Source organism: Salvelinus namaycush, chromosome 28, assembly GCF_016432855.1.
Source record: "Salvelinus namaycush isolate Seneca chromosome 28, SaNama_1.0, whole genome shotgun sequence".
In the NCBI taxonomy this organism is placed as follows: Eukaryota; Metazoa; Chordata; class Actinopteri; order Salmoniformes; family Salmonidae; genus Salvelinus; species Salvelinus namaycush.
Window position 1 is genome coordinate 24,024,962 of NC_052334.1, and position 20,831 is coordinate 24,045,792.

Genomic DNA, 20,831 nt, shown 5'->3' on the forward strand with positions numbered 1-20,831 from the left:
TAAAGAAAATCAATATAACAAAGGCCAGGGCGTGACAGGTGTTGAACGCTGAGCTATAGTCAATGAACAGCATTCTCACGTAGGTATTCGTCTTGTGCAGGTGGGAGAGGGCAGTGTGGAGTGCAAAAGAGATTGCATCATCTGTGGATCTGTTGGGGCAATATGCAAATTGGAGTGGGTCCAGGGTGTCTGGGATGATGGGTTTGATGTGAGCCTGAAGAAGGCACAGCGATGCCGAAACTTTGGTGATTTACCCAATAAATTACTGTGAGTTTATATATAGTATGCGACTCTATTTTTATAGTTGATGTGAGCCATGACCAACCTTTCAAGGCATTTCATGGCTACAGATGTGAATGCTACAGGGCGAGTCATTAAGACAACATATCATACAAATTGTAATTTGTAACATACCATACGTCCTACAATTCCTATCATATTGTACGACCGCTATTACATTGGTAGACCAATGTAATATAACCTAATGTAACATATATTAACTGGAGTTGCACTGATTTTAGTAACATATAACACGTTTTGTTCTGAGACCAGGTTGGCCAATTGCAGACCCTTCCGAAGGAACAGTAGGAGAGGGAAGTTGTGTAACAATTTGGATGTACATGCAGTCTTCTGTAAATAACAGGACACCGTTATCCACTGAGTCTAGTCCATGTTTACAGTGTCTCTCTCACGACCTCAGTGGACAAGCCAATGTTGTACTCCCCTTACCTGCTTGTCTCCATATAATTCTCCTCCTCTTCGCATATCTCCATGATCAGCACAGAGTGGAAATGGTTTATGCATACTAAAGGTAAATTACTTCTTCTAATTAGACAAATCTACTCTAAACACTCTGGAGGGGAAAACACTGGCTAGCCTGATGTCAATTAACTCTTTAATGTGATGTCTAGTCTACTTTCCTCACATCATTACCCATTCCTGTGGTAACTAAACATGATGGGGGAGAATACTATGTATGGAGGGTAATAAATTAATGTTGACTTTAATTTATGGACCATGAATGAAGGTATGACTATTTACACAGCACATCGAACTCTATTGACTTTTCTATTGCAGTGGCAAAGGGGAATTATTTTTGATGTGGTATTTAATTAATATTTCTAACACCCAATTTCAGACTCAATATTTCCTTTGAATATATATATATATATAAATTTAATCAAGTCAAAGCACCGTTGTTATATGCCTATATGACAAGCAATCTGCTCATTATAAGGGAGGTGGCCAGAGGGGAGGCCTGGCATTTAATGATCTACTTACTAGTGCAGTATAAATGACAGAGCTCGCAGCCCCTCTGTCATGAGATAAGTTGGACAAGACCTGGCATTTAATGATCTACTTACTAGTGCAGTATAAATGACAGAGCTCGCAGCCCCTCTGTCATGAGATAAGTTGGACAAGACCTGGCATTTAATGATCTACTTACTAGTGCAGTATAAATGACAGAGCTCGCAGCCCCTCTGTCATGAGATAAGTTGGACAAGACCTGGCATTTAATGATCTACTTACTAGTGCAGTATAAATGACAGAGCTCGCAGCCCCTCTGTCATGAGATAAGTTGGACAAGACCTGGCATTTAAGAACGCTGTTGGCACCCAATCCAATTATTCAAGTTCTTTTTGATGAAGAACAATTCAGTCAACAAGTATACTGCAGCAACGCAATGCATTCCGTCTTGTAGGAAACAAACATTTGCTGCTATCAAATGGGCACATCCAGAGAGGATTGCATTAAAGCTGATTACACATTGATGAATACTGGCACGGCAGTAAAAAATACCTTTTCAGATTCTGAAATCTTAAGTGTTGGTATACATGTCTTCTCTAGATGGTTTGAGTTCTCCTGAGGGAGCTGTTTAGTGGTTTTGCTCCTCTATCCTCTACTCCAGTCTATCCCTGCATCGATTAACAGACAAGAAAGAAGCTCTACATCATCCACTTCCTGCCCTGCTTACTCCATTTGATTTCAGCAACCACAAAACACCTGCCAGTGCCACAACACCATCCTTCACATCCACACGCTCCATAGAGACAAACATCACACAGAATTCAGGATAAGACCCTCTTGCTGTCTTTTGCTAATCAAGATAGATTGGTTGTTTACCTTATTACAGTATCATACAGTGTAGTCTACAGTGCAGACTATAGAATGAAGTACTCATACCCACTAAAGACCTGTCATCTTGTGACCAGTCTTTCTTGTAAAATACATTTTTAATCCCAATGAGGTAACCTGTACATGATATAAAGGATACATAAACTAAAAAGACAAACGGTTTAAGGAGTTTCTGGGTTTGCTCTTAAGTAATTATAACAATTTCAAAGTAACTACTGATATTAAATAATGTTCAATAACATCAAAATATGGTCCCTCAGTGTTATCTTAAACAAAGCTTTATACAGCACTGACTTGTTTGTCCTCATTACTGCATTCTAGACTGTAGAGGTTTATTGCCATCTAGTGGCAGAGTTGATAATGTAAGAATAATCTGATTTACCCAAATAGTGTATATTTATACTTGTGCATCAACACATGACAATTAGGGGGTTAAGTGGTTAGAGATTAAAATACTAAAAACACTGTATAATATGATGCAATATGTGTCAGGATATGATATTAACATAAATAACAAATTAATATAATGTTGTTACTAAAGTAATTACAGCATTACTACATGTACAAGTGTCATAATGTAAAGTGTTTATTAGTGATGCTGGAGTGTGGAAGTATGTCAGGCTGGAGTGTGTTAAGTGGATGTGCCATATGCTAATGAGGGTGCTGGTGTAACACCCAGAGAGCAGTGCTGTCTGGGGGTCAGAGGGCAAGGGGGAGTCTTGTGCTGTCAACTCAGTGACCGATTGGCAACCAAGAACCAGGGAGGTTGTTGTGGTTACTACGTTGATTGTGGTGTGTGATTACAATCTTATCTGTCTAATAACAGCAACACAAAGTTACAAGAGTACCGGAAATAAGTCTTATTACACAAGGATAAGAGCAACAGTGTTTTACAGTGATTGACTTTGAATTGATTAGTGCTTCCTTTCCAGTCATATTTCTGATGAGGTTCAGCACTTCATTATTCTATAATCTACCCTGGGTCCCATAACACATCACATACAATTTGAAATGGCTGACAAACCTCTCTTCCATCCATCTTACTCAAACTGGCATGAGGACAGGGACACAGAGTGGGATTTATTGTTTATTGGTACCACTATACTTCCCCTTTCTCTCTCTGTCACTTCAAAAGCACAGGAGTAGGGCGACAGGGCAGGGGAGGGGTGCACAATTGTTAATTGGCCCTTTGAGAGGAACAGAGAGGTGAATAAAGAAGAGACGGGGACAGTAGGGTCCTGTTGCCTCTCCAAGGGCCAACAGCCTGAGCAGTAGATGAGAGATCACCCCATCATACCAGGCACTGGACTAGTCAAGATACAGTATATTTGATTCACACATTATGGAGGTTATACATCCTGAGAGAAATAACAAGTTAGTATAGTATTAGTCATAACATATGATATGCCTATAGAGACATTGCATTGCAGATGCAAACATTACAATATATTAACTTTTAATTTGACTCTGAGAAGTCAGAAAATATTAATATGAAATGTTCTGCAGTCAGGGCTGATGGCAGCAGAGCGGTAATTGTGGTTATGGTCATGCGGTGTAGGTTACTTACCAGATAAACGGTTGCCTCACATCTCATGCCACACTGAGGTGGTTGTTCAATGGAACGATAGGTACTCTTTTTTTCTTCAATAAGGGGATGGACCGAAATTAGCATTTCACAGGTCCCCTTTTCCTCCTCTATTGCAACCTTCCCCGCAGAGCCCTTGCTTTCCCCGGGGATTGTCCTGTTTTTGGCACTTGTTACCGTTGGCAGGGTGACAGTATTCGAGTGTGCAAACTTGTGCTATTGTCCGCGGGCCAGAAGGAGCCATGGAGACCCACTAATATGACACAGGAAAATGTTTACTGATGGCAATTCTATGGGCTTTGTCTAACTCTTTCTCCTTCATGACGACTCGATTTAAGTCTCTAAATGTTTGACTACAAATGCAGGAGTGCTATCCAGCTCCTTTCCTTTTGTCCCGCGAGGTTTGAATGAGTAATTCAGCTTTTGTGTCGCTCGATTGAGGGGGCAAACAGAAAGACAAGATTCTTGAGCGCTCAACCCCCCTTTCCATGGATATGTGCTCTTTAGATCCCCCCCCTCCCCACCCCCACCAAATCCTACATCTGACAGCACTCTAGCCCCCGGCTAGATCACAACAGTTGAAAGTAGCCAAACGAATATTGTCTCGCAGTGATGAAGCATACCCATTCCATTAACAGCCTATGTCAGACTAATCATGCACGGTAGTTCTTGGGGCATATTTAGAAGTTTGGATAAACTGTTGTAAGGGTGTTCCATGAGCGCGCGGAAGACCGGGCAGAAATATTGCATCTATTAGCCGCTTTTCTTGGAGGATCTCCGTGACAACAATTTGCGATGGCAAAGAATTCAATACCGGGGGCTCCGAGGCTGATTGGGGTGCATTGTGAGGGGACTGAGGTCGCTGATTGGTTCAAGGAAAGCACCAACACTACACGCAGTTTATATTCATTCAACTTGTTGAAGCACTCAGACTACTTCTGGGAGAGAGACAGGAATGAGAATCCTCAACAGGGGACATGGTAAGTTATATTTGTGGTTATGAATGGATAATTTGCAACCTACGTGTTGTTAGGCTATGCGTAATTACTGTTTTATTAGGCCCTGTGCGTAATTGTGTGATTATTGTGCCGTTATGAACAACAAATAATGTGAGTATATCAAGTTCTGAATATTTTTCTTAAATATTTATATCTTATGATGCCATTCATTTTTTTCAGATTTTAAAGATGAAGAAGAATATAATTTGCATGGACGTTTTTGGTAGTAGGCCTATGGATTAAAATATTTACACTGTAAAATGGCAAGTGCAGACAGCGAGGTGAAAACGTTACTGAACTTTGTAAACTTGGCATCCAGTGACATCAAGGCGGCTCTGGACAAATCAGCCCCTTGCAGGCGCTCTGTGGACCACAGGAAATACCTGCAGAAACAGCTCAAGCGTTTTTCTCAGAAATACGCTCGGATGCCCAGATGCCACACACACAGGTCCACGGAGTCTAGCATCGCCAAAGATGTGGTGAACAAGTCCAGCGCGTATTCATTGGAGACAATTCACCCGAGCACGACGTGCATCAATGAAAAAGGGGGTTCGGATGCGCAAGACGTAGAGAACGCAAGGATGGCTCAAACCCCAACTGTAGACAGTGATAACAGTAAGCAAGAACAGGTACCCATGAGGAAACGTCAACTCCCTGCATCTTTTTGGGAGGAACCCCGATTAGCCCAAACCAACACAGACTATTTGCAGTATGGATGGAAAAAGAGCCAAGGTGTGACAGGAATCAACGAGGTTGAAAAAATAAAAAAAGCTCACGAGGAACCAACACCGACCTTGTTTCTCTCCAATAGACGTGGCTCTGTTGAGAAAGAACCGCTCAAACTGGACGTGGCCTCTCATAACGTCAATGTGTGCGGTTTCTGTCCGTTTCAGTACCACGGACACCACGTCTTTCAGAGTCACATAGTTGTTCCACAATCGGCTGTGGGACTCTGGGGGAAAGCCACAGTGGCTGAAACGGAAACACCGGACATAGCACACCGCTATAAGAACTACACCCATGTCGTGGTCAAACCCATACCGACTAAACCCACCGTCCCGCCATCCATTTTCAACGTGTTTGGGTTCATTTAAACACAATTACAGACGTATAAACATAGCTTATTAATTGCCTAAGCAATAATGAATATGTAAATATAATTTGTTTAGTTCGACATGCCGTTTGTTTTTTATTTCAAACTTTGCATTTCTCTTTTTTTAAAGAGTAGTCATAAGCACTTAAGTAGTCTTACATTTCACACCAAACATTTCTGCTTGGAACACCTGCACCTTTACCACTTGGGTTCCATAACGTCTATTAGGAATTTATTATAAAATCCTAGCACCGTCTCAAACTGAAAAATGTAGACGACTTCATCTTTCTAATTTTTAAAATGGAAGGGAATTTATGTTGATATAGGAATGGAGTGACATTTGACGTTGTCCATTTTTTGATTCATTGTGATAATCTATGCTAAACGAGAGGTCTACGGGCGTGTTGATTACCTCATGGTGTATATATTTCTTAAATACACTGGTTTAAAAATGAATTGATCAAAATTACTTGTAGTTCACTGGTGTTTGTCAACAAAAAGTAAAACACAGACTGACAGATAGTTCCCCACATTATTTCTTGATATTTTTTGTTTGTAAATAATACTTGTGAAATGGAGAAATTACATTTATTTTTTAAATAAACAGTAAATCTTTAGATTTCTTTCTTTGGTTCGAACACCTTTTTCAATAGCCATTTGGCACTGACATTTACAATATGTTACAACAACAACTCAACTATAATATACACTCATTACACTAGGTCTGTTGAAAACACACTTTCAAAACATATTACAAAATCAGTGCTGAATATCAACAAGTAAATTCCATCCAAGCAAGCACACTTCATAAAGCCTCACATTGATTGTCTCCCTTTGTTCGACTCGGCCTAAACATCTTAAAGACAGGTATTTTAAAAGCTTACCTTGAGTTAATTTTAGCTCAGTTATGCTGCACTTCTTCAGGAGACTATCAACTGCTGTGCCTTTATCATCATTCATCAGCCCATCCACACAGACCTACAGACCTGCACACAGACCTACAGACCTGCAGCTCACATCCACTGTATGTGCACATGACACACACATTCTCCATTACACACATTTTGCCCAATCATCACTACCCCATAAATACAGTTTTAAAAATCCTGTAAACTGGTAATGTAATATACTATAAGGCACAACACACAGGAACACTGACAAGCCTTATTTGCCATCAGGGCAGAAGTCATCAAAGCTGTGTCTGGTCAGGCTGAGGTACTGCAGCAGTCTCTGGGAGGGGTAGGCTGTCCAGAGACCTGAGTCTGGACACACCCATCTGCTCACGGATCCTACAGGTGCATCAGTGGATGGGCTGACACTGAGGAAACAGCAGGGAACACTGTATTAGATTGTACCACCTGTTTGAGTGTGTGTGTCTGTGTTCATTGATGTACTCACATGACTTGGTCTTGATGCTGGGCCATTTCTGCCGTCCATCCAGGAGCTCGGTGAGTCTGCCACACAGTTGAACATCACCAACGTAGTCCAGCAGTAAGTCTACGATGGGCCCTGCCCAGTTACACACAGTTGGCGATGGTGACGAGATCAACTCACAAAACTAAGTGATATAAGAATGAACAGAAAGAAAAGATAATGAGCATCGTGCCCCCCCCAAAAAGGCTATTTATCAAGTTCCCAGAATAATCATGATCACAATAGGAGCCTACTTTGCCTTACCTGTACCTTGCTGGCAACAAGTCATGTGCAGGTTAAAAGAGACATGTCATTGGTAGGCAGTACAGTGTTGACGTCGATGACTATGCTGCCCACGCTGTCCTGGGTGTGGGCTGCAACCATATGCACATCTGAAGTAGGCCCAGATATCACAGCCATTGACCAAAAGGCACTTGAGAAGAGGTAGGTTATTCATACAGAGTATGATAGCACCAGGGAAGGTGGTAGGACAGAATGGAATGCTGGTGTTATCAGCCCCATGCTCCAGCAGTAGGGAGATAGTCCTGGCACAACCCCGTCTTACAGCTGCTAGTAGAATGGCAGCAATAGTGCTTCCATTGGAAATGGAAAAGTAGAGTGCTGTGATGCAGTGATCCGAATATCGCATGGAGCGATTGTGGGATAGTGTGGCGTTGACATTGGCACCTGTCTTGAGCAATATGGCTGTGACCATGTCCCGGTTGTGCTCTGCAGCCAGGTGGAGGGGGCTGATCATGTTGTGGCGAACTCTGGCCCGACTGGTGACTGGGACAAGCAGGTACACAATACTGGAACAAAGGGACATTAGTACTGTACATATGAGTAATACAAGGAGACACGACAGGAGAAACACAGTGCACTCGTACATACTCATGGTGTCCATACGGAGCAGCAACATGTAGAGGTAGGAGTCTTGGTGGGTTTGTTGGTGGGTTTGTGCTTCGTGGGTGACTGTTGTTGATGTGTGCAGAGGGTCCCTGGTTCGCGCCCGGGTCGGGGCGAGTGGACGGACTAAAGTTAAACTGTACATTTCACATCGGTTACATTCACCCCCCTTTCGACCTCCTCCTTTTCAGCAGCAACCAGTGATCCGGGTCAACAGCATCAATTTAACAGTTTAACTTTAGTACGTCCCCTCGCCCCGACCCGGGCGCGAACCAGGGACCCTCTGCACACATCAACAACAGTCACCCACGAAGCATCGTTACCCATCGCTCCACAAAAACCGCGGCCCTTGCAGAGCAAGGGGAACCACTACTTCAATGTCTCAGAGCAAGTGACGTCACCGATTGAAAGGCTATTAGCGCGCACCACCGCTAACTAGCTAGCCATTTCACATCCGTTACACTAAATACAGGGATATTCTTGAGAAGGGCCTGTTTGTCTTCCAGAGATTTGAGACTGGGACGGAGGTTCACATTCCAGCAGGACAATGACCCTAAGCATACTGCTAAAGCAACACCCGAGTGGTTTAAGGGAAAACATTTAAATGTCTTGGAATGGCCTAGTCAAAGCCCAGACCTCAATCCAATTGAGAATCTGTGGTATGACTTAAAGATTGCTGTACACCAGCGGAACCCATCCGACTTGAAGGAGCTGGAGCAGTTTTGTCTTGATGAATGGGCAAAAATCCCAGTGGCTAGATATGCCAAGCTTATAGAGACATGCCCCAAGAGACTTGCAGCTGTAATTGCTGCAAAAGGTGGCTCTACAAACTATTGACTTTGGGGAGGTGAATAGTTATGCACGCTCAAGTTTTCCGTTTTTTATAATTATTTCTTGTTTGTTTCACAATAAAAAATATTTTGCATCTTCAAAGTGGTAGGCATGTTGTGTAAATCAAATGATACAAAACCCTAAAAATCTATTTTAATTCCAGGTTGTAAGAAAACAAAATAGGAGTGAATACTTTCACAAGGCACTGTACGCATCAGTAACCACAGCTAATGAAGTCACAAGTTAACAACTTCCGGGTTGGAGCGAGTGGTCGCATTTCGCATTTCGCTCCGCAGGTAGTATTACAATTCATTACAGTACAACGGTTTGACTTGTCTGATCTTAGCTAGCTACATAGCCGTCTTTGTATCAAAGATAATTGTGTAGTTTGGAGTATTATCGTAATTACCGAGGTTAGCTAGTCAGCTATTTTCGTCCTAGTCAACACTGCTAGCTAGCCAGCAGCTAGCAGCTAGCCAACGTCTACCGTCTACCGAATTGCAGCACTGTAGAAACTATTACATTACAACGGAACGACTTGATTAGTGTAGTGTTAGCTGGCTACATAGTTGTCTTTGCTGTCTTTGTATCCAAGATAATTGTGTAGTTAGAGTAATTGTCAAGGTTACCTAGCCAGTTACCGAGGCTACCTAGCCAGCTACACTTTCAAACTAAGTCAACAACGCAGCCACTGCTAGCTAGCCTACTCCACCAGCCAGCAGCACTATCATTTTAGTCAATAAGATTTTTTGCAACGTAAGCTTAACTTTCTGAACATTTGAGACGTGTAGTCCACTTGTCATTCCAATCTCCTTTGCATTAGCGTAGCCTCTTCTGTAGCCTGTCAACTATGTGTCTGTCTATCCCTCTTCTCTCCTCTCTGCACAGACCATACAAACGCTTCACACCGCGTGGCCGCCGCCACTCTAACCTGGTGGTCTCAGCGCGCACGACCCACGTGGAGTTCCAGGTCTCCGGCAGCCTCTGGAACTGCCGATCTGCGGCCAACAAGGCAGAGTTCATCTCAGCCTATGCTTCCCTCCAGTCCATCGACTTCTTGGCACTGACGGAAACATGGATTACCACAGATAACACTGCTACTCCTACTGCTCTCTCCTCGTCTGCCCACGTGTTCTCGCACACCCCGAGAGCCTCTGGTCAGCGGGGTGGTGGCACTGGGATCCTCATCTCTCCCAAGTGGACATTCTCTCTTTCTCCCCTGACCCATCTGTCTATCGCCTCCTTTGAATTCCATGCTGTCACAGTTACCAGCCCTTTCAAGCTTAACATCCTTATCATTTATCGCCCCCCAGGTTCCCTTGGAGAGTTCATCAATGAGCTTGACGGATTGATAAGTTCCTTTCCTGAGGATGGCTCACCTCTCACAGTACTGGGTGACTTTAACCTCCCCACGTCTACCTTTGACTCATTCCTCTCTGCCTCCTTCTTTCCACTCCTCTCCTCTTTTGACCTCACCCTCTCACCTTCCCCCCCTACTCACAAGGCAGGCAATACGCTTGACCTCATCTTTACTAGATGCTGTTCTTCCACTAATCTCATTGCAACTCCCCTCCAAGTCTCCGACCACTACCTTGTATCCTTTTCCCTCTCGCTCTCATCCAACACTTCCCACACTGCCCCTACTCGGATGGTATCGCGCCGTCCCAACCTTCGCTCTCTCTCCCCCGCTACTCTCTCCTCTTCCATCCTATCATCTCTTCCCTCTGCTCAAACCTTCTCCAACCTATCTCCTGATTCTGCCTCCTCAACCCTCCTCTCCTCCCTTTCTGCATCCTTTAACTCTCTATGTCCCCTATCCTCCAGGCCGGCTCGGTCCTCCCCTCCTGCTCCGTGGCTCGACGACTCATTGCGAGCTCACAGAACAGGGCTCCGGGCAGCCGAGCGGAAATGGAGGAAAACTCGCCTCCCTGCGGACCTGGCATCCTTTCACTCCCTCCTCTCTACATTCTCCTCTTCTGTCTCTGCTGCTAAAGCCACTTTCTACCACTCTAAATTCCAAGCATCTGCCTCTAACCCTAGGAAGCTCTTTGCCACCTTCTCCTCCCTCCTGAATCCTCCTCCCCCTCCCCCCCTCCTCCTCCCTCTCTGCGGATGACTTCGTCAACCATTTTGAAAAGAAGGTCGACGACATCCGATCCTCGTTTGCTAAGTCAAACGACACCGCTGGTTCTGATCACACTGCCCTACCCTGTGCTTTGACCTCTTTCTCCCCTCTCTCTCCAGATGAAATCTCGCGTCTTGTGACGGCCGGCCGCCCAACAACCTGCCCGCTTGACCCTATCCCCTCCTCTCTTCTCCAGGCCATTTCCGGAGACCTTCTCCCTTACCTCACCTCGCTCATCAACTCATCCTTGACCGCTGGCTACGTCCCTTCCGCCTTCAAGAGAGCGAGAGTTGCACCCCTGCTGAAAAAACCTACACTCGATCCCTCCGATGTCAACAACTACAGACCAGTATCCCTTCTTTCTTTTCTCTCCAAAACTCTTGAACGTGCCGTCCTTGGCCAGCTCTCCTGCTATCTCTCTCAGAATGACCTTCTTGATCCAAATCAGTCAGGTTTCAAGACTAGTCATTCAACTGAGACTGCTCTTCTCTGTGTCACGGAGGCGCTCCGCACTGCTAAAGCTAACTCTCTCTCCTCTGCTCTCATCCTTCTAGACCTATCGGCTGCCTTTGATACAGTGAACCATCAGATCCTCCTCTCCACCCTCTCCGAGTTGGGCATCTCCGGCGCGGCCCACGCTTGGATTGCGTCCTACCTGACAGGTCGCTCCTACCAGGTGGCGTGGCGAGAATCTGTCTCCGCACCACGTGCTCTCACCACTGGTGTCCCCCAGGGCTCTGTTCTAGGCCCTCTCCTATTCTCGCTATACACCAAGTCACTTGGCTCTGTCATATCCTCACATGGTCTCTCCTATCATTGCTATGCAGACGACACACAATTAATCTTCTCCTTTCCCCCTTCTGATAACCAGGTGGCGAATCGCATCTCTGCATGTCTGGCAGACATATCAGTGTGGATGACGGATCACCACCTCAAGCTGAACCTCGGCAAGACGGAGCTGCTCTTCCTCCCGGGGAAGGACTGCCCGTTCCATGATCTCGCCATCACGGTTGACAACTCCATTGTGTCCTCCTCCCAGAGTGCTAAGAACCTTGGCGTGATCCTGGACAACACGCTGTCGTTCTCAACTAACATCAAGGCGGTGACCCGTTCCTGTAGGTTCATGCTCTACAACATTCGCAGAGTATGACCCTGCCTCACACAGGAAGCGGCGCAGGTCCTAATCCAGGCACTTGTCATCTCCCGTCTGGACTACTGCAACTCGCTGTTGGCTGGGCTCCCTGCCTGTGCCATTAAACCCCTACAACTCATCCAGAACGCCGCAGCCCGTCTGGTGTTCAACCTTCCCAAGTTCTCTCACGTCACCCCGCTCCTCCGCTCTCTCCACTGGCTTCCAGTTGAAGCTCGCATCCGCTACAAGACCATGGTGCTTGCCTACGGAGCTGTGAGGGGAACGGCACCTCCGTACCTTCAGGCTCTGATCAGGCCCTACACCCAAACAAGGGCACTGCGTTCATCCACCTCTGGCCTGCTCGCCTCCCTACCTCTGAGGAAGTACAGCTCCCGCTCAGCCCAGTCAAAACTGTTCGCTGCTCTGGCACCCCAATGGTGGAACAAACTCCCCCACGACGCCAGGTCAGCGGAGTCAATCACCACCTTCCGGAAACAACTAAAACACCACCTCTTTAAGGAATACCTAGGATAGGATAAAGTAATCCTTCTAACCCCCCCCCCCCCCCCCTTAAAAGAGTTAGATGCGCTATTGTAAAGTGGTTGTTCCACTGGATATCATAAGGTGAATGCACCAACTTGTAAGTCGCTCTGGATAAGAGCGTCTGCTAAATGACTTAAATGTAAAATGTTAAATGTCACTGAAACCCTTAACATAGACTAGCAGTTTGTTTTGAAATGGGTTGCCAGTAATAAACTGATCCTGAGCATCTCTAAAACTAAGAGCATTGTATTTGGTACAAATCATTCCTTAAGTTCTAGACCTCAGCTGAATCTGGTAATGAATGGTGTGGTTGTTGAACAAGTTTAGAGATTAAATTACTTGGCATTATCTTAGATTGTAACCTGTCATGGTCAAAACATATAGATTAAGTGGTTGTAAAGATGGGGAGAGGTCTGTCCGTAATAAGACTTGCTTTGCTTTTTTGACACCATAATCCAAAAAGCAAGTTCTCCAGGCTCTAATCTTGATTATTGTCCAGTCATGGTCCAGTGCTGCAAGGAAATAGTGAGCTGCCGCTGGCCCAGAACAGAGCGGCACGTTTTGCTCTTCATTGTAATCAGAGGGCTGATATAAATACTATGCATGCCAGTCTCTCTTAGCTAAGAGTTGAGGAGAGACTGACTGCATCACTTCTTTTTATAAGAAACATTAATGTGTTGGAAATCCCAAATCGTTTGCAAAGTCAACTTACACACAGCTCTGAGACACACACCCATGCCACCATGGGTATTTTCACAGTCCCCAAATCCAGAACAAATTCAAGAAAGCATACAGTATTATATAGAGCCCTTATTGCGTGGAACTTCCTTCCATCTCATATTGTTCAAATAAACAGCAAACCTGGTTTTAAAAAAAACAGACAAAGCAACACCTCACGGCACAACGTCTCTCCCCTATTTGACCTAGATAGTTTGTGTGTATGTATTGATACAGTGGGGCAAAAAAGTATTTAGTCAGCCACCAATTGTGCAAGTTCTCCCACTTAAAAAGATGAGAGAGGCCTGTAATTTTCATCATAGGTACACTATAACTATGACAAACAAAATGAGAAAAGAAAATCCAGAAAATCACATTGTAGGATTTTTTATGAATTTATTTGCAAATTATGGTGGAAAATAAGTATTTGGTCAATAACAAAAGTTTATCTCAATACTTTGTTATATACCCTTTGTTGGCAATGACAGAGGTCAAACGTTTTCTGTAAGTCTTCACAAGGTTTTCACACACTGTTGCTGGTATTTTGGCCCATTCCTCCATGCAGATCTCCTCTAGAGCAGTGATGTTTTGGGGCTGTTGCTGGGCAACACGGACTTTCAACTCCCTCCAAAGATTTTCTATGGGGTTGAGACCTGGATACTGGCTAGGCCACTCCAGGACCTTGAAATGCTTCTTACGAAGCCACTCCTTCGTTGCCCGGGCGGTGTGTTTGGGATCATTGTCATGCTGAAAGACCCAGCCACGTTTAATCTTCAATGCCCTTGCTGGTGGAAGGAGGTTTTCACTCAAAATCTCACGATACATGGCCCCATTCATTCTTTCCTTTACACGGATCAGTCGTCCTGGTCCCTTTGCAGAAAAACAGCCCCAAAGCATGATGTTTCCACCCCCATGCTTCACAGTAGGTATGGTGTTCTTTGGATGCAACTCAGCATTCTTTGTCCTCCAAACACGACGAGTTGAGTTTTTACCAACAAGTTATATTTTGGTTTCATCTGAACATATGACATTCTCCCAATCTTCTTCTGGATCATCCAAATGCTCTCTAGCAAACTTCAGACGGGCCTGGACATGTACTGGCTTAAGCAGGGGGACACGTCTGGCACTGCAGGATTTGAGTCCCTGGTGACGTAGTGTGTTACTGACGGTAGGCTTTGTTACTTTGGTCCCAGCTCTCTGCAGGTCATTCACTAGGTCCCCCCGTGTGGTTCTGGGATTTTTGCTCACCGTTCTTGTGATCATTTTGACCCCACGGGGTGAGATCTTGCGTGGAGCCCCAGATTGAGGGAGATTATCAGTGGTCTTGTATGTCTTCCATTTCCTAATAATTGCTCCCACAGTTGATTTCTTCAAACCAAGCTGCTTACCTATTGCAGATTCAGTCTTCCCGGTCTGGTGCAGGTCTACAAGTTTGTTTCTGGTGTCCTTTGACAGCTCTTTGGTCTTGGCCATAGTGGAGTTTGGAGTGTGACTGTTTGAGGTTGTGGACAGGTGTCTTTTATACTGATAACAAGTTCAAACAGGTGCCATTAATACAGGTAACGAGTGGAGGACAGAGGAGCCTCTTAAAGAAGAAGTTACAGGTCTGTGAGAGCCAGAAATCTTGCTTGTTTGTAGGTGACCAAATACTTATTTTCCACCATAATTTGCAAATAAATTCATTAAAAATCCTACAATGTGATTTTCTGGAATTTTTTTTCTCATTTTGTCTGTCATAGTTGAAGTGTACCTATGATGAAAATTACAGGCCTCTCTCATCTTTTTAAGTGGGAGAATTTGCACAATTGGTGGGTGACTAAATACTTTTTTGCCCCACTGTATGTAGGCCTCCGTGTGCCTTTAAAAAAAATTATGTAGTTCTGTCCTTGACCTGTTCTTGTCTATTGATGTTCTGTATTATGTCATGTTTTGTGTGGACCCCAGGAAGAGTAGCTGCTGCTTTTGCAACAGCTAATGGGGATCCTAATAAAATACCAAATCTCTATGTTGTCCCTGCACACTGCCTCGTGGAGGGCTGTCCAGCCCCGGTTACACCTCTGGCTCACTGTGGCACCGAATGACAGGATGAGGCTCACCATTTGGGGCTCCCGAGTGGCGCAGTGGTCTAAGGCACTGCATCTCAGTGCAAGAGGCGACACTACAGTCCCTGGTTTGAATCCAGGCTGAATCACATCTGACCGTGATTGGGAGTCCCATAGGGCGGCGCACAATTGGTCCAGCGTCGTCCGGGTTTTGCCGGGGTAGGCCGTGATTGTAAAGGTTAAATAAAGGTTAAATAAAAATACATTTAAAAAAATGTCCACGTTCTCCCACTCACACGCTAGAAGGCATCAGAGAACATTGGTTTAGACAGACTGGCAGAAGACACCATGCTTCAGTACAGGCCTACATATTCCTCAAAGCCATTATCGTACATGCTATAGCCACGTAGGGTGCTGTACCTTTGTATAGGGGAGTCTCTCTTTGTTCTTGCTGCTGATGTCAGGGTCTGGCCCTGCCTGTAGGAGGCATTGCACACATGACAGTTGCTGCCCGGAAAATGACAGGAGGAGAGCAGCCTGTTCTTAGAGGATGCACTTGTCAACTAATCCTGGTTGGGCTGGAGGGGAAATAATATACACATAAACAAAATGCTTTAACATGCTTTAACATCCAGTCTATAATTCAACCCCAATTTAATTGAGCCCCATTAACAAAGGCAAGGATTTGCATTTAAAGACTATAAAAATTATGCTTTCAATGTGTACCTTTCAGCAGTGCCTTTATGCATTCAGCTTGGCCACAATATGCAGCCTCATGCAAAGGTATTAATCCTTCTTTGTTCTCTTTCATCAGGCTGAGTGGTGCAGTCACTGACAGCTCTTTCACAGCTTGAGCATCTCCTCTCTGGATGGCAAACACTGTTGGATCTACATCCCTACAATGAAGAGGGAAGGCAAATGACTTGAAGAGACAATGCAGAATGTAGGTTAATTGATGCAGGATTTAGATACCGAGTTCTCTCATAAATCTAGTTGTTCATGTTTTTAAATAAAGAGTAAGCAAATCCGTGATTATATTTTCTAGTGTTTAGATATAATGGCAATAATGTAGGGTCCTTGTAAATCAATAAATATTGTAATTAATTATATAAAATATAAATGTTTAATAGACTGAAACAGACCCCACTAATTCAGTCCACGGGGATTGCACTGCGCTTCACAATTAACAAAATACTCACTCAGCTGACTCTGACAAAGTCGTCGCCGATCAACGCATTTTTATTTAAATAAATATGTAGGCCTGTACTTAACCTTTATTTAGTTAGGAAAGTCAGTTAACAACAAATTATTATTTACAATATCTGCCTAGGCCAGCCAAACCCTAACCCGGACGACGTTGTGACAATTGTGCGCAGCCCTATGGGACTCCCAATCACGGCCGGTTGTGATACAACCTGGAATCGAACTAGGGTCTGTAGTGACGCCTCTAGCACTGAGATGCAGTCCCTTAAACCGCTGCGCTACTCGGGAGCCCACATCGTTGGATACTTTACCTAAAGACGGGTTGCTCTTGTTCCCATCATAACAAAATTGCGATACTCAGAATAAGTAAATCTCATCATTATTTTAGCGCATCCACACGCGTTGTAGAGGACACACGCGGCAGAGCAGCGGTCGAGCAATGACAGCAGCGGGGGGAGGATAGCCAGGGCTCAGCGGTGCTTTCAGAGATTATTTTAGGACCGTATTGACATGTGAAGGCACTCCAGCATCCTCCGCCCAAAGATAAAGGCAAATTACAATTACAATTACAATTACAAATTACAAAATCAGGATACTTTGGGCATCTGTTCTCCATTACCCCGTTAGTTTTTATTATGACATTTGCAAACAGGCATGTGTTTTTATATTTTGGTACATTATAAATAGGTGTTATATTAATTTGACTGGAATTGTCAAATGTAAAAAATGGCCCTGGTTATATAAACAAAATTATTAACCCAACTCCATTCGGTAAAAAAGTCAAATGATGGCTTCTTTACCATATAGCATTTGTGCAAAAATGCTGAACAGCATGGAAATCTTAACAATATGAGCATAAGTGCCTGTTACCACATGATGCTCTTCAGAGTTTGATGCCTATGGCTGCTGTATATCCCACCATATAGTGAGTGATAGGGGCTTGAATGAATGAATGAATCATAAAACAAAATATACCACTCAGTCATCAAACATAGAATTAAGAATTTCCCTTTAAAATCCTGCAGTCATGAAATAAGAAGGGCGAAATGAGAGCGCACAACAAAATTGAGCTGCATCACCTTGATTCATGAAAGAGGTGGCATGCAAAATCAAAGGCAGAAAATGTTAAATCCTGAAACAAATAATGTACACATAGTCATAAGTTTTCCACATGTGGAGTAACCTAAGAGCCAGACACTCCTGTTGGGAGAGAGAACAGCTATCTGTGCTGCCAGACTAGGGAGCATGTAGCCCCAGCAGTGGTGATGCATGTTTAGCTTTGTTTGGTTCCACTTGATTCCACTGCTCTTATTCAAGGCCTCTCTGGCTTGAGGGCTTACATGGCTATGGCAGAGGTTATGAAGGAGTATTACAATCACCCACACAACAGCTTCAATTACAGTCCCTGGTGATATCTATACAACTTTTGTGACACATAAGATAATCACTCAGTGATAAGAAAATAAACAGCAAACATCCAGAAATAAGATTAGCTCTGCAAAAAGGCAATGTTAAAATGTATTGGGGAAGTAAAAAGCCTTCTGCAGTATATAAAACAATTTTTCAGACAAAGTCTAAAACATATTTATAGATAAACATACGTATTATGAAGTTAATGCTGAATTTCTCCATCTTTGAATTCCCAAAGCTCTCTCTGACAGTCTCAGAATAACATTCCTACTTCAGAGCACCCTAAAGCATATCTCCAATATCTGTTTTAGACAATAACACTGGTTGAGGCTGTGGGTTCAATGGTACTGATTGCCATTTCCTGTCTAACTGTCAAGTCTTGACAGTCTAGTAAATGTGTCTTGGTCTGGTTAAGATCCAATGTCATACCATTACATCTTAAAACATGACACCACCACTGTAACCAGCATAATGTTTACTTCTGATGAGTGAGAAAATCTTGGCTTTAAATTCCAAATGTAATAATTACTGCCGATCTGGTTTATCAACATATCTCCTTAAAACAGGCTTAGCAACTTGCTCAATTATATTTTCTGAAAATTGCAGAGCATCAGTTGTTGACAGTTAGACACTGTTGGAAATGGTTGAGGTGTAGATTATAATCTACCCATTGCAAACCAAAGTGGTATTCAGTTGATACTTTGTTAAATTGAAACTGTAGCCTACTGACTTGGCTGTAATAAATATTTAATTTTTTGTGTCAAATGAACTCAGCCTGGTCTCACAGACTAGACTTAACATAGTAAACATGAATCCCAAAACACTCAAATTAGTATGATATGTTACCTTTGGTATGGTTACATAACACAGATAGTTAAAGCAAAAATGAAAGAAGGGTGGTTGGTCGGGATGGATGGGTGTATAATGCGAATGTCCAGCAACTCAAAAGGTTGACAGTTTGAATCTCATCACGGACAACTTTAGCACTTTAGGTAATGAGCAACTTTTCAACTACTTACTACTTTTTAGCTAATTTGCAACTACTTAGCATGTTAGCTAATCTAACCCTAACCCTTTTAGCTAACCCTTCCCCGAATCCTAACCGTAACCCCTAGCCTAGCTAACGTTAGCCAGCTAGCTAACATTAGCCACCTAGCTAGAACTCATAACATATTATACTTTTATCAAATTCGTAACATATTGTACATAGAGCGTTGGACTAGAAACCGAAAGGTTGCAAGATCGAATCCCCGAGCTGACAAGGTAAAAATCTGTCATTCTGCCCCTGAACAAGGCAGTTAACCCACTGTTCCTAGGCCGTCATTGTAAATAAGAATTTGTTCTTAACTGACTTGCCTAGTTAAATAAAGGTAAAATTAAATATTCCATTCCTTTACCTTAGATTGTGTGTATTGTTAGATATTACTGCACTGTTGGACCTAGAAACATAAGCATGTCATTACACCCGCAATAACATCTGCTAAACATGTGTATGTGACAAATAACATTTGATTTGGCACATTTGTAACATATTGTACGTTTTGCAAATTCGTAACATATAATACGAAATGGGTAATGGACATCCACAAATTAATACATACCATACAAAATGTAACATATCATACTAAATGGAGTGCCTCGGATTTACATACAGAATAATATGAAATGCTCTGAGGCTAGGTTGATGAACTAGATCCTGGTCTACTCATCTGGAAAACTATCTGAAGTCAATATAGATAGAATCAAGAAAAATGCTGGCACCGATCAAGTAGGCTGGATACCTTACAGTTATTGACCATGCATGCAGATATCTATATATAGTACCAGTCAAAAGTTTGGACACACCTACTAATCCCAGGGTTTATCTTTATTTTTACTATTTTCTACACTGTAGAATAATAGTGAAGACATTAAAACAATGAAATAACATATGGAATCATGTAGTAACCAGAAAAGTGTGACAAAAACCAAAATATATTTTATATTTGAGATTCTTCAAAGTAACCACCCATTGCCTTGATGACAGCTTGCACACTCTTGGCATTATCTCAACCAGCTTCATGAGGTCACCTGGAATGCATTTCAATGAACAGGTGTGCCTTGTTAAAAGTTAATTTCTGGAATTTCTTTCCTTCTTAATGCGTTTGAGCCAATCAGTTGTGTTGTGACAAGGTAGGGGTGGTATACAGAGGATAGCCCTATTTGGTAAAACACCAAGTCCATATTATGGCAAGAACAGCTCAAACAAGCAAAGAGAAACGACAGTCCATCATTACTTGAAGACATGAAGGTCAGTCAATACAGAAAATGTCAAGAACTTTGAACGTTTCTTCAAGTGCAGTCGCAAAAACCACCAAGCCCTATGATGAAACTGGCTCTCATGAGGACCGCCACAGGAAAGGAAGATCCAGAATTACCTCTGCTGCAAAGGATAAGTTCATTAAAGTGAACTGCACCTCACAGCGTTCAAGTAACAGACACATCAACTGTTCAGAGGAGACTGCGTGAATCAGGCCTTCATGGCCGAATTACTGCAAAGAAACCACTACTAAAGGACACCAATAAGAAGAAGAGACTTGCTTGGGCCAAGAAACATGAGCAATGGACATTAGACCGTTGGAAATCTGTCCTTTTGTCTGATGAGTCCAACCGCCATGTCTTTGTGAGATGCAGAGTAAGTAAACACATTTCTGCATG

General features: G+C 43.4%; 1 pseudogene; it reads right to left on the bottom strand.

Annotated features, from left to right (window-relative positions):
- Positions 1–6,976: 6,976 nt before the first annotated feature.
- Positions 6,977–18,356, bottom strand: LOC120023280 (annotated as a pseudogene).
- Positions 18,357–20,831: the final 2,475 nt, after the last annotated feature.